Source organism: Drosophila pseudoobscura, chromosome X (genome assembly GCF_009870125.1).
Source record: "Drosophila pseudoobscura strain MV-25-SWS-2005 chromosome X, UCI_Dpse_MV25, whole genome shotgun sequence".
Classification (NCBI taxonomy): Eukaryota; Metazoa; Arthropoda; class Insecta; order Diptera; family Drosophilidae; genus Drosophila; species Drosophila pseudoobscura.
Window position 1 is genome coordinate 26,821,403 of NC_046683.1, and position 16,203 is coordinate 26,837,605.

The 16,203-nt window shown below is 45.0% G+C and overlaps 1 protein-coding gene across 5 annotated transcripts in view; it reads left to right on the forward strand.

Annotated features, from left to right (window-relative positions):
- Window positions 1–16,203, forward strand: part of Lcch3 (Ligand-gated chloride channel homolog 3) — a 423,845-nt gene that overhangs the window by 221,997 nt on the left and 185,645 nt on the right. The window contains exon 1 of one of the 5 annotated variants that reach the window (XM_033383168.1): window positions 1,598–1,696. The exons of the other annotated variants lie outside the window; for them this stretch is intronic. The gene's annotated coding sequence lies outside the window, so the exon portion shown is untranslated. Of the gene's footprint in view, window positions 1–1,597; window positions 1,697–16,203 lie in introns of those variants that run through there. 5 annotated transcript variants of the gene reach the window in all.

Consider the following 16,203-nt stretch of genomic DNA (forward strand, 5'->3'; position numbering starts at 1 on the left):
GTAGATGACATTATTTTGGCGTGTAAGGACCTAGATGATATATCTGATATCAAGATAAAGATCGCAGCAGAATTTGATGTGGTTGACATCGGGCCTATGCAATACTTTTTAGGTATTGAGGTGAAACGTGAAGGCAGTACGGGTGCGATTTCAATCAGCCAACGGAAGTATATTAGAGAGTTGCTCGAACAGTACAATTTGAAAGATTGTCGACAGACGTCCACGTCTCTTGAAGCTGGTTACCAGGTGACATGCAACAAAGAGGACTGCCGCAGGGTCGACATCACATCGTTCCAAAAGCTAATTGGAGAGTTATCTTATCTTGCTGTTATGACTCGTCCGGACATTGCGCATTCGGTGAACAAATTAGCACAACGTAACAAGGATCCTCATTCCGAGCATGAAGCGGCAGCCAAGCACATCCTTCGATATTTGGCAAAAACTATCGACTGGGAGATATGCTACACAAAGCAAGGAAAGGCAATTGAGTGTTTTGTTGATGCAGATTGGGCAAGTGATATGACGAACCGAAAGTCATTCACTGGCTATGTATGCATGTTGGCAGGAGGAGCGGTTTCTTGGGAGTCAAGAAAGCAATCGACGGTTGCCCTCAGTTCCACGGAGGCAGAGTACATAGCCTTATCATCTGCAGCAAAAGAGGCGATATACTTTCGCAGCCTACTGATTGACTTGAAGCTGATGTCCAAGGAGTCAGCTATTCAGATGTACGGCGACAACATTGGAGCACAGCAGCTTGCTAGAAACCCCATGTTTCATGCACGTACAAAGCACATCGACGTCAAGATACATCATTTTCGAGAGGTTCTCAAGAGAGGTGAAGTCAACATTGCGTATCTGCCAACCGATGAGATGATAGCAGATGTTCTCACAAAGAACTTAGCCAAGGTTAAGCACCATAAATTTTTATTCGCATTTGGTTTAAAAGATCGTTTATAAGTGCTTGACATGTTATTGAATATTAGTTAAGCATATTTAAAGTTTGTAAACATGCGTTGTGTTGAGGAGGAGTGTTCAAAGTGACCGCCACGATAATTAGATATTGATCTCTAACAACACTGCGCATGTGCCCTGCTGCATATCGATGTTCTCATATCGATGTTCTTCTTTCGGCGTCGGTCTCTTGCGTATGTTACTCGGAAGCACATATAATTCTGTATACTGATCTTCTGCTGTCTTACAAATAAAATAACTTTAACATATACATATGTTCATATATGTATTTATATAATGTTGACGCCCCTTAATAGAATATAGGATTAAATTACTTTATAAAGGTTAACAATTTGAAGATTTGAATTAATATGTAAATAGTACTAAAATTGTGAATTAATTTGAAGTTGGCGCGTTACATTATGTACATATAAAGAAGCGCAATCGATAGTATCAATAGTATCGAGCCAAAACGATCTGAATTATGATCACTACATTTAAGAGATATATACGAAATAAAACGAACGAGCAAGGTACTACATCGAGCGGATTAAGGAAGGTCTTAATTGTGTAGACGGATTCCACTGGAAAACTGTTGGAGGGACTTAGCTCGTACATTTGGCGCCCGAGCAGGGACCTTTGGAGAAGGTTCAATTACCGGATGGAGTTCACGACTGGAACTCAATAAATATTTCACCCTGAGTCTGGCTGACGGCGAGTGCGACAGCGGCTTCGGTATCGAATTGTGAGTGTGAACTGCTTTGAGCATCTAATATTTCTTGCAGGCATGTTTAGTTCCAATTCGATGTGTGTGAATAATCTTAAAACAATACAATTGTCTTAGTGTCAAGTGGTCGCGGCTTTGAGACTTCTGCGCTTTAATTGTTCTGTAAGCGGGGTCTCGTGTAGAAAGCAGATTACAATTACAGTTAGCTTGAACGCTTAGGTATCTGCATACACACATACAGCCTATTGCGTGCACTGCTATACGTTGAAGCAAGGCACATACATACTTGCATATATATGCAGTTACAAGCCGGCACTTAAAGAACAGTAATTGCTATTTGACATTGATTTAACTTTGTAGTCGTTTCTTCTTTGACTGCCGGTTCGTTGAGGCGCAAGTACACATTTTGGTACAGTGGCGCACAGTGGTTAATTGTTGATCAATTATTGAATTGGGCAGTGTAGTGAGAATTTAAAGTTAGCCGATTATTGAATAGAGTGGCTAAACTTGGTACCGGGTTACTTACTCATGCCAATATTGAGTATTTTTTATTGTTAAATTGTCACGGGTAAAACCGGTGTAAATAGTCAGTGCAAATGGCACCTAGAAAGGGTAAAGATGCGGAGGTGCTCACTTCTCGAACGGCGTTAATGAATTCCTTTGTCCGTAACAAGGTCTATATCGAAAAAATAGCGACTCCATGATGGCTGCGGAGCTGGAAGCCAGGTTAAGTCTAATTGAGACAAACTTTAATCAGTTCTGCAACATTCAGGCTAAAATTGAACACGATAGCGAGGACGCCAGCGAATATGAAAGCCGCTATGAAGCTGAGGAGGTTTATTGCGAATTAAAGGCCAAGTTACTAAGCTGTCTCGGACATAGGGGACGGCGGCAGTCCAATGTAGGTGATCTTCTAAATAGCACACAGGTGTCTCGTTCATCGAGACTTCCCAAGCTAAAGCTGCCTGAGTTCGCTGGAAAGTTTACGGAATGGCCCAGCTGGTACAACACCTTTGCTACTCTAATAGAATCAGACTCTGAATTGGATGAGTTGTCTAAATTTATTCATTTGAGATCAGCGTTAGGAGCTGGACCGTTAAGTGCGATTGAGGGTTTGGAATTAACAGGGCCTAATTATCGCAAGGCACTACGATTATTGAAAGATCGCTATGAAAATAAGGCAATTATTCTGCAATTACATGTACAGGAGCTATTCAACTTAAGGCGGCTAAAGAGACCCGACTCAGAGGGACTGAGAGTGCTGGTAGACAATGTAAATGCCCAATTAGTAGCACTCAAGTCGTTAAGCGACGATAAGGAGATTCTGGATGCAGTAATTTTCCATCTGATTCGCACAAAGCTTGATGAAGATACAATGGATAGGTGGGAAGTTGAGTGGGATTGCAAAAAGTTACCGTCGTGGTCATTGTTATCGCAGTTTCTGATAAACAGAGGAGTCAATATGGCAAATAGGGAAGTTCGGCGAGGCAATGGAGCCCGACCCAGTGGTAAAGGTGAGATGAAAAATGCGACCTTAGCTGCAACAATAGGCAGCAATGGCTGCTACGTTTGTCCTGGGACCCATGGATTGAAAGGGTGTCAAAGGTTTAACGAACTATCACCAGTACAACGTTACCATGAGGCGAAGAAGCATTCGCTGGGCCTGATTTGTTTTAGCAAGCGACATACAACTAGAAACTGTAATGGTCCGCGTTGTAGGATTTGCAGCAAGCCGCATCATGAACTTCTGCATCGAGAGATACCTATTGTTGCCAAGGAGCCGGGGCTCAAAGGGCAGAAGTTGCAAGAGCCAAAGTCACTGCATAGCTCCCTATTGTCTAGATCATCCACCAACTTTCTTGCGACCGCTGTAGTTCAAATCAAAGCTATAGACGGAGGATATCGCAATTGCAGGTGCGTGTTAGATTCCGGTAGTCAATTAAATTTTCTGACGGCTAGGATAGTCTCGGCCCTGGGCCTAGAAATGCGCGACTCAGTCATACAACTCAGTGGTATTGGAAATGCAACATCTCAAGTTATGGGAGAGGTGCAAGCGACTTTTAAATCTAGAGTCACCAGATATATGGCTACCGAGGACTTCTGTGTGCTGAAGGAAATAACTCAGTATAACCCAACAAGCTCAGGAATTTGTTCGGAGTGGGTTCCACCCAAGGGAGTTACGCTGGCCGACCCTACATTTCAGTCCGGGGAAGATATTGACATGCTAGTTGGAGTCACATTGTTTTTCAAGCTAATTGTAGCAGGGCAAATAAAACTAGGAGCACACCTTCCAAGGCTTCAAAAGTCTCTGTTAGGCTGGGTCGTCGTAGGTGAATTCACGAAATCTTCTGAAGTTGCACTGTTAGCAACTGACATTGAACGAAAGGGGTCGAAAAATGATCAGCTGCAAGAGCTCGTACAAAGGTTTTGGAAGTGTGAAGAAGTCCCTGAAACAGTAGATAAGTTCACTGAGGAAGAAAAACAGTGCGAAGATTGTTTTGTGACGCATGTTAAGCAGGAGGCCTCAGGACATTTAGTGGTAGCTCTGCCCTTTAAGAATCCTAAAGTTGAGTTAGGCGAAACTTATCAAATCGCACTTACCAGGTTCTTGAATTTAGAGAAGAGGTTAAATCGTAGCCAAGCGCTGAAGGAACAATATGTTCAATTTATTGAAGAATATCGCCAGTTAGGGCATTTAACGGCAATAGAGCCCGCCGGACAAGAAAAGGTCGAATACTTCATGCCACATCATCCGGTTATTCGCCCAGAGAGTTTGTCGACCAAGTTACGAGTCGTATTTGATGCCTCATGTAGATCTAGCAACGGCAGGTCACTGAACGACGCAACCTTGGTTGGTCCAACGTTGCAGCCTGATCTGTTCGAGACTTTGACCAGGTTCCGTTTCTATAGATACGCCCTTACGGCCGACATAAAGAAAATGTACCGTCAAATATTGGTTGCGGAACCACATAGAAACTATCAATGCATTCTATGGCGATGCAACGTTTCGGATCCTATCCAGGTGCTACGCCTAAACACGGTCACTTATGGAACAAATTCGGCGCCGTTCCTGGCAGTACGTTGCCTCTATTACTTGGTCGATAGGTACGCGGAAAAATTTCCGTTAGCTAGAGAGGCAGTAAAGCGAAGTTTCTATATGGATGATATGCTGTGTGGAGCCGAAACAAAAGAGGAACTGACAAAGTTGAAAGAACAAGTGACCGAATTATTAGGGCTAGGAAAGTTCGAGCTGCACAAATGGCGCAGCAATTATCAAGGAATGGACAACAACACCAGCCTAGAGCCCCTGATGCTAAAAACAGAGGACGCAGCTAAAACTTTGGGGATATATTGGTCAAGTCTAGAGGACAAATTCCAATTTTGCTTTAACATAAAGGTCTCCGCAATCGCCACGAAGCGATCAGTGCTGGCCGAATTGGCTCAGGTGTTTGATCCGTTAGGGTTCTTGAGTCCCTTGCTGATCTTGGGCAAGATCTTTTTTCAGGAACTTTGGCTTCTAAAGCAGGATTGGGACGAGGAGTTACCAGCAAGCTACGCAACTCAATGGCTTCGATATAGAGAAGAACTGAAACTAATTGACAAAATTTCAATTCCGTGATCCTCAATTCCAATTACGGCCGACCCATGCACTTTGCAACTGTTTGGTTTCTCTGATGCATCCAACAGAGCTTACGGCGGCGTAATTTATGCTCGTGTTAGGGATGAAGGGGGAGGAATTTCGGTGCGACTGGTAACGGCCAAGTCCAAAGTAGCCCCAGTTAGGGTAACATCATTGCCACGCTTAGAGTTACAAGGGGCATTGTTAGTGGCCAAGCTAATGGCAAAGGTATGCGCCTGTCTTCACATACCAGTAGAGAAGGTTAACTATTTCACGGACTCCACAATTGTGTTAAATTGGCTGTCGTCACATGCTAGTCGATGGACCACCTTCGCTGCCAATAGGGTGGCTCAAATACAAGAGCTCACACATGTACAGGATTGGTTCAAGGTCGACACCAAATCAAACCCTGCAGATTTTGTATCTAGGGGATTATTGGTAACCGAATTGAGCAAGTCAACGATGTGGTGGAACGGTCCAGAATTTTTAATGGATGCAGCAGATGACTGGAACAAATTTAATTGGAGTGAGGAAATACAAACAGTTCCAGAGGAGAGGAAATGTAAGTTCTCGCTGACAGTTGGAAAGGTAGAAAGTAATGAGAAGTTAGATGTCGTGGGGAGATGCAAATTTGCAAATGATTTCCTCAAATTGCAGCGAGTTTTTAGCTATATTTTTCGCTGGCGTAGAATATCGTTGAGATCAAACTCAAATGAAACAGGCAACCTTACTGCAGCTGAAATGGAGGGCGGATTGCGCTATATTGTGTATAATGTGCAGCAGTTGAGCTTGCATGAGGAATTCATTAAGCTTAAAGAGGGAAAGGTGATCAAATCAGCGAGAATTCAGAGTTTAAGCCCTTTTTTACAAGAGGAAGAGGAAATAGCTATTATTCGAGTCGGCGGAAGGTTGTCCAATGCCGAATTGCCATTTGACACAAGGCATCCCATCTTAATGCCGAGCAACCATAAAGTGGTAGAGGCGCTTGTTGAACTCACACATCGAAAGAATTTACATGCCGGGGCACAATCGCTATGTGCCTTTTTGCGACAGAGATATTGGGTAATCAATTGCAGGAAACTTGCCCGCAGGGTGATCCGTGGCTGCATACCATGCTTTCGTCGTCGGCCGCTCGCTGCAACACAGCTGATGGGAGCGCTGCCAGCTAACCGAGTGCGAGGCAATATCTACCCCTTCGAGCGCGCTGGACTGGACTTTGCTGGACCAATATGGATGCACTTTCACATGCGAGGAAAACGCCCAGTAAAGGTGTATCTGTGCATATTTGTATGCTTTGCAACAGAGGCCTGCCATATAGAGATCGTGTCGGACTTAAGCTCAAATGCGTTCATCGCGGCGTTAAAACGGTTCTTTGCAAGACGTGGATTGAGCTCTGACCTATATTGCGACAACGCCACCAATTTTGTAGGTGCGTCACGAGAGCTCAACAGAGCTTTCGACTCGCCAAGTCAGAAGCTCATTGACGACGAATGCAGCCAGCGAGGAGTCAGGTTTCACTTCATCCCCCCACGCTCCCCTCACTTTGGAGGATTATGGGAGAGCGCCGTGAAGGTGGCCAAACAGCTGCTGGTGAAATGCACCAACAGCACAGCACTTAACTACGAAGATCTTGCGACTGCCATCACACAAGTAGAAGCGGTGATAAATTCTAGACCTCTGCATCCCTTGTCATCGGACCCGAATGACTTCGAGGCGCTAACTTCCGGTCATTTCTTGGTTGGCCGACCCCTGAACGCGTTAGTAGAACCAGTAGACGACGCACTGTTGAAACTGTCCATGAGCAACCATTGGAAACGCATTCTAATGGTACACCACATGTTCTGGCACCGCTGGTCGGCGGAATATTTGACGTTGCTGCAGAAGTGGACAAAGTGGAGCACTGTAGCCAACAACATTAAACTTGGTACACTGGTCCTTATTGCGGAAGACAACGCTCCGCCCGGACAATGGCTGCTGGGAAGAGTTGCAGAGTTACACCCAGGAGCTGATGGTGCAGTTCGGGTTGTAACACTCAGGACCAAGACTGGATTATTTAAGCGCAACGTACATAAGCTCTGCCCGCTGCCTACAGATGCCGATGAACTTAATGTTGGAAGGAGCTTCCAAGGTGGGGAGAATGTTGACGCCCCTTAATAGAATATAGGATTAAATTACTTTAAAAAGGTTAACAATTTGAAGATTTGAATTAATATGTAAATAGTACTAAAATTGTGAATTAATTTGAAGTTGGCGCGTTACATTATGTACATATAAAGAAGCGCAATCGATAGTATCAATAGTATCGAGCCAAAACGATCTGAATTATGATCACTACATTTAAGAGATATATACGAAATAAAACGAACGAGCAAGGAACTACATCGAGCGGATTAAGGAAGGTCTTAATTGTGTAGACGGATTCCACTGGAAAACTGTTGGAGGGACTTAGCTCGTACATATAATGTAGATAATGCTAATAATATAGATAATGAAGCAGAAGGCTAGGAGCTATGTAGCAATACTACAACACACACACGCAAAGTACGTGAGAATACGTGTGCACCCACACATTCAAATATGCTGGAGGCACAACAGAAAACAGAAATTAGATCAGAAATCAGATCTCTAAAACGAAACGAGGGGGAACGTTGTGAGTTGCTGCGGACACCGCAACTCTACAGTTATACCCGATACTAAGTCAGTATGGCTCTCCTCCGGCAGACGCCGCGAATATTAAACGACACGACAAAGAATGCGTGCGAGAGAGACAGAAAATCAGCCTGAGCGTGACGTCAGGCGCTGCGTAGCCACTGCAAATTGATTTGTTCCTTTTGGCTATAAAAATTATCTGATCTGATCCAGATTCAGCAACCGGATAGATATGGTCATTCTCTATGATTTGCGTTTTTAGTTTTCTCGAATCTGCCATATTGTGGATGCAACACATTTTCGTCCTTTGTGTGGGCGGAAGGGGGTGGGGCGAAATTTCGATATATACGTTTTATAGTGAGATCTAACAGGAGTGCGGATACTAGATTTGGTTACTCTAGCTCTTATGGGTTCTGAGATCCTTGAACTCATATTTTGCAATTGGCAAAACCGACCATGAAAGCTGTGTGTTAGACAGAGACAAAGCGAGAAAGAATGAAATTGTTTTCTTGATTCCGGTATAAGAATATATGATATATGATATAAGAATTATATGATCTGGTTGAGATTTTACGCTTTAAAACATATAGTCATCCTTTACGATTCTGCGTTTTTGGTTTTATCGTATTGTTTGAGATGCCAAGCTTTTTTGGCACCTATGTGTTTCAAAAATGAAAAGACATTTCGGGTTAAACTTTATAATTCGTATTTAATCTTGGTGGCTTAGCGGAAGCCGATTGCTTGCTATTGCCAGATAAAATTTATGCGAGATCGATATGCAACCAATGCGCAGAGGGGTTAGCATAGAACTAAACTATAGACGACGGCGTTAGATCAAAGTGATTGCCGAAGTGGCGGCGGCAGAGAGCCCCTTTAGCGGGAGAGCGCAGCAGCTCTGCAGAAAGTCAACGTTTTACAACATAGGCGGCTCTCTCTGCTCATACAATAATAATGTTAAAGTTACGGTTATTATTCAGCGGCTGGCCCGAACATACTCCCCCCGTTGGGAGCTAGTCTCTCAACAGATTCCTTAAGGGGCAGCAAACATAGCCGAGTGACGGCCCTCCTGATGTTTCCTCGACCACTCTAGCCAGTGGCCACCGCATTGGAGGAAGATTTTCGTCCTTCACCAGAACGAGGTCGTTCTTGCAGATGTTTTGCGCGGGGGAACGCCACTTCGCGCGCTCTTGCAAAAGAGTGAGATACTCTTCGCGCCAACGGCTCCAAAATATTTGTTGTAGTTGGGTGACCCGCTGCCAGCCATCCAGATGATTGTAGTTCAGCTTCGTTAGGTCAGGCTCGAGGATTTGCTCATGGGGGCCGCCTAAAAGCAGATGAGCAGGAGTCCAAACGTCTAAATCATCAGGATTTTCTGAAAGCGAGAGCAGAGGGCGAGAGTTAACAATTGCAGTGATCTGACAGATCAGAGTGCGCAGCTCGTCGAAGCTAAGCACAGATGGTCCAACTGAGCGGTACAGGTGATATTTTGCGGTCTTCACGGCCGCTTCCCACAACCCGCCAAAATGCGGAGAGCGAGGTGGGATGAAACGCCAGTCGATCGAGTCAGCCAAGCAAGATTCGTGGACCTCCTTCATATGCGGTTCGCTCAGACAAAGCTTCTTTAGCTCCAGAAGATCGTTCTTGGCCCCAACGAAGTTTGTCGCATTGTCCGACCAAATTTGACTTGGCCTTCCTCGAGTGGAAGTAACACGCTTTAGTGCGCCTAGAAACGATGCGGTGGTCAAATCCTTCACGAGCTCCATGTGTATAGCCTTAGAAGTGAAGCAGATGAATACGCTAATGTAGCACTTGATCGGAGGCCTTGTGCGGATTTCTGATCGGTAGAAAAAAGGTCCACAGTAATCTACTCCAGTGACTTCAAAAGCTCGAGATCCTTCCAAACGTTCCTTAGGTAGGTCTCCCATGATGTGTTCGACCATGCGCGGCCTAGTCCTGAAGCATCTCACACATCTGCTGACGACCCTTGACACTGCCTTAACACCTCCAATGGGCCAATATTCCAGCCGAATTTTGTATAGCAAGGCGCGAGGTCCGGCATGGAGGTTTCTTTCATGATAATATCTTATCAGCGCAAAGGTAAAGGAATGTCCCTTTGGCAGAATGAGCGGGTGCTGAGCGTCAAATCCTAGGGATGAGTTGCCAAGACGACCTCCAACTCTAAGTAGTCCAGAATGATCGATGAACGGGTTGAGCCAACTAATAGAACTGGATTTCATGACTTGACCATTGCGCCGAATCTCCTTTATGTCCATCCACAAATTTGCCAGCTGAATGTGTCGAATTAGAAGATGCGTTCCTTGCCGAATATCAGAAACGGTGAGTCCTGGATGCCTAAGACGATGCATAAATTTATGCATGTAGGCGAATGTGCGCTGCATGCGAAAGAATGAATTCGCAAATTTGCATCCGGACGTGAGATCGGCATGTGGAGACGTGATTAGCAATCCTCTCTTGCGAAGCTCCAAAGTTGGAGATACAGGCCACTTATCCTTGGAGCCTAGCTCTGACTGGATAAGATGGTTGGGAAGCGAGCCTTTCGAGAGAATATCAGCAGGATTTAAAGATGTGGGAACATAGCTCCATTCCATGGCTGCCGTCAACTCCTGAATTGATGCCACTCGATTTGCCACGAAAACTTGAAATTTAGCTGGCTCGTCCCTAATCCAAGATAATGCTGTTGACGAATCCGACCCGCAATAGAACCGACCTGTAAAGATTCCCATGTCCTTTACATTCTGCATGATTTTCGCAAGCAAATGGGCTCCACTTAATTCCAGCTTAGGAATCGATATAGTCTTTAGCGGCGCCACTCGCGACTTTGAGCACAAAACGTGGCTCGAAGACTGGGCTTCCCTGGACACGACATACACGCAAGCGCCATATGCTTCTAAGCTGGCATCACAGAATCCGTGAACTTCTGTAGCCACACTAGAACGAAGAACCAAGCGAGGAAATGAGATCCGAGAAATGCTTGCCAAACTATTTCTCAAGTCCATCCAAGTTGAATGCAACGCTGAGGGTAGGCTTTCATCCCAATCCAAATTTTCTCTCCAAAGCTGCTGAAGGAAGATTTTGCACCTGACAATGACTGGATTTATCAATCCAAGAGGGTCGTAGAACCGCGCAATCGTAGATAAAACCGACCGCTTTGATGGCTTTGAGTTTGTGTTCAGTGCGGACAAGGCAAAAGCAGCTGATCCGAAGCAGGGTCCCACGCTAAGCCGAGAGTTTTGGCTATGTCGCTTCCATCATTAAACTTTAGGAACTTCTCTATGTCATCTTCAGGGGTTCCCTCAAGTACTTCCTGGTGACTGGAGCACCATTTCCTAAGTCTAAAATTATCACGGGACAGTAAAGCTGATGTTTGGTGCATCTTGTCCATGACCTGTGCGACCGAATTACCGCCCGAAATAAGGTCATCCACGTAAAACTCCTGACGCAGAGCAGCTGAGCCAAGAGGGTAGGATTCACCCTCGTCGATGGCCAGCTGGTGCATTGCGCGGACCGCTAAAAATGATGCAGCCCTCGTCCCGTATGTGACGGTGTCTAATGTGTAGACTTAAACCTCGGACTCGATGGAATCTCGCCATAGGATGCACTGATACAAATTGTCGGGTGGAGACACTCGTACGCAGCGGTACATTTTACAAATGTCCCCAGTGAGAGCGACTGGATATGTTCGAAAGCGAATCAATATGTTAAACAATGCAGGCTGAATAACAGGGCCTGTCATCATCACATCATTTAGAGAATATCCAGTTGATGTAGCTGCGGATTCATCGAAAACGACACGGAGTTTTGTCGTCGTACTGTCCTCCTTTAGGACACAGTGATGAGGCAAGAAATATTTGTAGAGGCTACGGGAATCAGGGTTGACTTGGTGCATATGATGCACATCAATGTACTCCCTCATGCAGAAGAGGCAGTCCATCGGTGAGTTTGATTTGCCCTACGCAGATGAGATCATAAAAAACGATCGCACCAATGAGAAGATCAACCCGTTGAGGATTGAAAAATGCAGGATCAGCGAGCTGAATGTTAGATGGAATACTCCAATCGGATACATTTATTGTCATACTTGGCTGATAATCGGTAATCGTGGGGGCGATGTGAACAGTAAGCGTAGTTGTGTAAGCAGAGGTGCGAGAATGCATACAAATGCTTATGGTGGATCCCTCAGTAGAAACGCTGGTATCGCCCAGCCCAGACACAAGTGCAGACGATTGAGTTCTCCTAAGCTGAAGCTGCTGGGCGAACCTGGATGTGACGAGATGCAGCTGCGATCCTGAATCTAAGATGGCACGACAAGGAACTAAAACGCCAGACCGATTCTTTACGAGAACCACGGCTGTAGCCAGAAGCACGACATCAGAGTGAAGACCTTGGGCAGCAAGAGAGGTAGACGAAGGTAGAGACGAGCTGCTATTTTGAGCAACGGAAAGAGTGTCCGGTTGAACGGCCAGATCGGGAGGAGTAATACCTGGGCAGCCTTGTGTTGTGGGCTGTATACTATCGAAGTGCAACAAACTATGATGCCTACCGCCGAATACTCGACATTTTCCACTATTGCATGCGCGGGTCCGGTGCCCCGGTTTTAGGCAATTGAAGCATAGGGAAAGCTTCTTCACTTCTTTGTGGCGCAGCAACGGTGAGAGATTTCCGAATATCTGGGACGAGTATATTCCATTGCCCGCTGAGTGGCAAAAGACGCATACAGACGCGTCGGCGGAAGAGTTGGAAGCTACAAACGTTTTCTTAACCTGCGTATAGGAATGTTTTTTTCCCACCTGATCGCTACTAGTGTGTGTCGCTGTAGCATATTCCAACCGCTCCATTTTCTGGCAGCGTTGCTGCAAGAATTCGAAGAATTCCTCTGCGGTAGGTATGCCATCCGACGATGTGTGCTCCTCCCATTTGGTTTGCGTCTTCGAATCCAACTTCGGCAGCAGCATGTTGATGACCATGAATCCTGAAATCTCCTCAGCAGTTCCCAATGTCTGCAACGCTCGCATGTGTAAATTGACTGCATCCGAAAACTCCCGAAGCCTTTTAGCAGAAGGCGAGTTTACCCTCTTTAGCCCAAGAATCTTCTTGATGTGTGCCTGGAAAACAAGTCTTTTGTTATTAAAGCGTTTATTAAGTATATCCAGAGCCGCACGATAATTGGCACTGGAGAGCTCCAACGATCGAACCGAATCCAAAGCCGCATCAGCGAGGCAAGAGCGAAGGTGCTGGAATTTCTCGATGTCACTGAGATCCGCATCCGCTTCAATCACCGATTTGAACATTGCCATAAAATCCGAGAACTCGACGTATCCACCAGAAAACTTAGACACCTTCAGCTCAGGAAGTCGCTGCTTGTGAGCCATGATGATGGTACTATGTCCGGAATGGCTTGGCAGAGTCGTAGAATGGGCAGCGGCGTGTAACTGGCTTACTTCAACAGCAGCCAGCAACTCAGCTTTCAACGATATGAAAAGAGTATCGAAGATTTCGCGCAGCTCACTCCCAATCTCGTTTTGATCGAGAGCCTCCAATTCATTATGGGCCTCATGCAATTCCTCTCGAATTTCTGCCAACACCTCGCACCTCGACTTCCGCGGCGGTCAACTTATCGATTTTATTCCACGCGAAGGATTCGCCAAGCCTGTGTAATCGATCATATAATGACTGACTTTTACGCTTATACAGACTCAGTCTGGAATCAGCCACCACAATATTTCCGCCCGCGCCTGTATTCGGATCGTTGTCCATGTTAACCGTTGTTCAATTCGACACAACAACGGAAAATGAAATACCGCTTAAGCGACGATGTATAGACGCGAGAGCGAGAATGCAAGACACGAAATGTCAAGAACCGGGCTGCAGCTGCGCAGAGAACCTTAATATATGGACGTTGACATGCAATGACTGCATCTATCAAGAGGCGATGCAATTACTGCACCGTCAAGTGGCCCGTCTGACACCAGCAGAAGGCTGTTACGCGCGGATCCCAGGCAAAACGCAGCCCTCCTCCCGCCCAACCGACCGAGGGGCGCTGCCGCATGACGCGCGGTGCGTAGCCGAACCAAACGCGAGCATGCAAGAAAGATAGATATTAGACTAACATTCGAGGAAAATTAGCACTAAACTTATTAAGAAATTAAGCATGCAATAAAATACAAAATACAAATACCACTACAATTACTAATTACTAGAAAGGTGTGTTAGGATTAGTAATTTAATAAGAGGAAGAGAATTAGTGGAGGATATAATATGGTAGAGGGAATTATAATCCGAGCATAAGACCCTAAACGGTTCATGCAAGGAATAATTCGATCTACAAAGTGGAAGGAACAAGGTATAAAGTTTCTAGTCAGTCTAACAGGAATCGTGAAGTTTATGCGGCTCAACAGATCATGGCTGTCTATGTCACCCCTGATCAAGTTGTGCATAAATATCACACCAAGCATTTTTCTACGGTTAACTAAGGATGGGAGGTTTACTAATAATAGTCTACTAGAGTAAGATGGGAGTCTTACACCCGCATCCCAGTTAAGGCCCCGCAGAGCAAAGAGTAAAAAGTTTTTCTGTACTGATTCTATACGGTCCTGGTGTATTTTGTACTGAGGGCACCATACACAGGAGCCGTATTCTAAGATCGGACGAACAAGCGAGGTATAGAGAGTCTTTGTTATATAGGGGTCGTCAAATTCCTTTGACCACCTCTTTATAAACCCAAGCACGCCCATGGCCTTATTTACCATGGTAGAAATGTGTTCGGAAAACTTTAACTTGGGGTCTAACATAACACCCAGATCATCCACCAGGGTAATTCTCTCAAGAGAATCCCCAAATAGGGTGTAGGGAGCCAACAAAGGGCTAGAACGATGAAATGTCATAACTTTGCATTTCGAGGCATTAAGGTGTAACAAGTTTGCACAACAGCATGACTGAAAGCTATTGAGATCGGATTGCAAGCGAGAATGAAATGAAATGTCCTTGTACTGGACACAGAGTTTAACATCATCCGCATACATAAGTACTCGAGAGTATGTTAATACTGAAGGCAAGTCATTAATAAAGAGTGTGAAGAGTAAGGGGCCTAGATGGCTGCCCTGTGGTACTCCCGAAGAAACCTTTACTGGTAAAGAGAGGGAGTTTTTGAAGAGGAACAAAGATAGCTAGAAATCCATCTCAGGAGGTTGGGCGGAAACCCTAAAAGGTCAAGTTCATGTGCTAAAAGGGAATGGTTTACAGAGTCGAATGCTTTACTAAAGTCGGTGTAAATAACATCCGTCTGTAAGTTACCTTGAAAGCCTTTAATAATGAAAGAGGTAAACTCTAACAAGTTCGTGGTGGTTGATCGCCGCCTTATAAATCCATGCTGAGTTGGAGATATAAGTGACTTGCAGAGATGTTGCAAGTGCGGAGTTAAAACCTTCTCAAACAATTTGGGAATAGCGGATAACTTTGCTATACCTCTATAATTTTTGGCATCAGATCACTACCTTTTTTATGGAGAGGAATTATAAACGATTCCTTCCAGATTGGGGGGAAGCAAGAGGAATCAATGGACAGGGTGAATAGTTTAAGCAATGGTCCACACAGAGCCTCGGCGCAGTACCTGAGTACACAACCTGGAACCCCGTCTGGACCCGGTGAAAACACCGGCTTAACTAGTCGAAGATCTTGAAGTAGGGAATATTCATTTAACAAGGGACTGAAAATGCCGTTCGACCTCGGTAATCCGTATGGGTACGGTTGACCAGAGTAGCGTTCCTCAGAATAGGTGGTTTGGGAAAACTGGGCAAAAAGATCGGCAATTGCCTGATCATTATTTGCCGACGTATTACAAAATGATAGCGAGGATGGGTGTGCGGACGTTCTACGCTTACTGTTTACGAAGCAGTAAAACTGTTTAGGGTCCTGAGAAAAACGTATCCTGCAACGAGATAGGTAGTTCTTATAGCATTGAGCATTAAGAACTGAAAAGTTTGACCGAGCTATTACATAACGAGAGTGAGAAGTAGGAGAACCCACTTCTTGAAATTTTTTATAAAGTCTTGATTTTAAGTTTTTTAGACTGGATAACTCTTTGGTAAACCAAGGGGGTTTTCCAGATCTAATCGGACAAGAAAGCGGGACACAAGACTCAAAAAATGTGCCAAGAGCATTGTAAAGAATGTTTGTGCCTTTTGTGACATCAGTGCACAAGTACAAAGCGGACCAAACAAAATCCCTAATTAGGTTATTA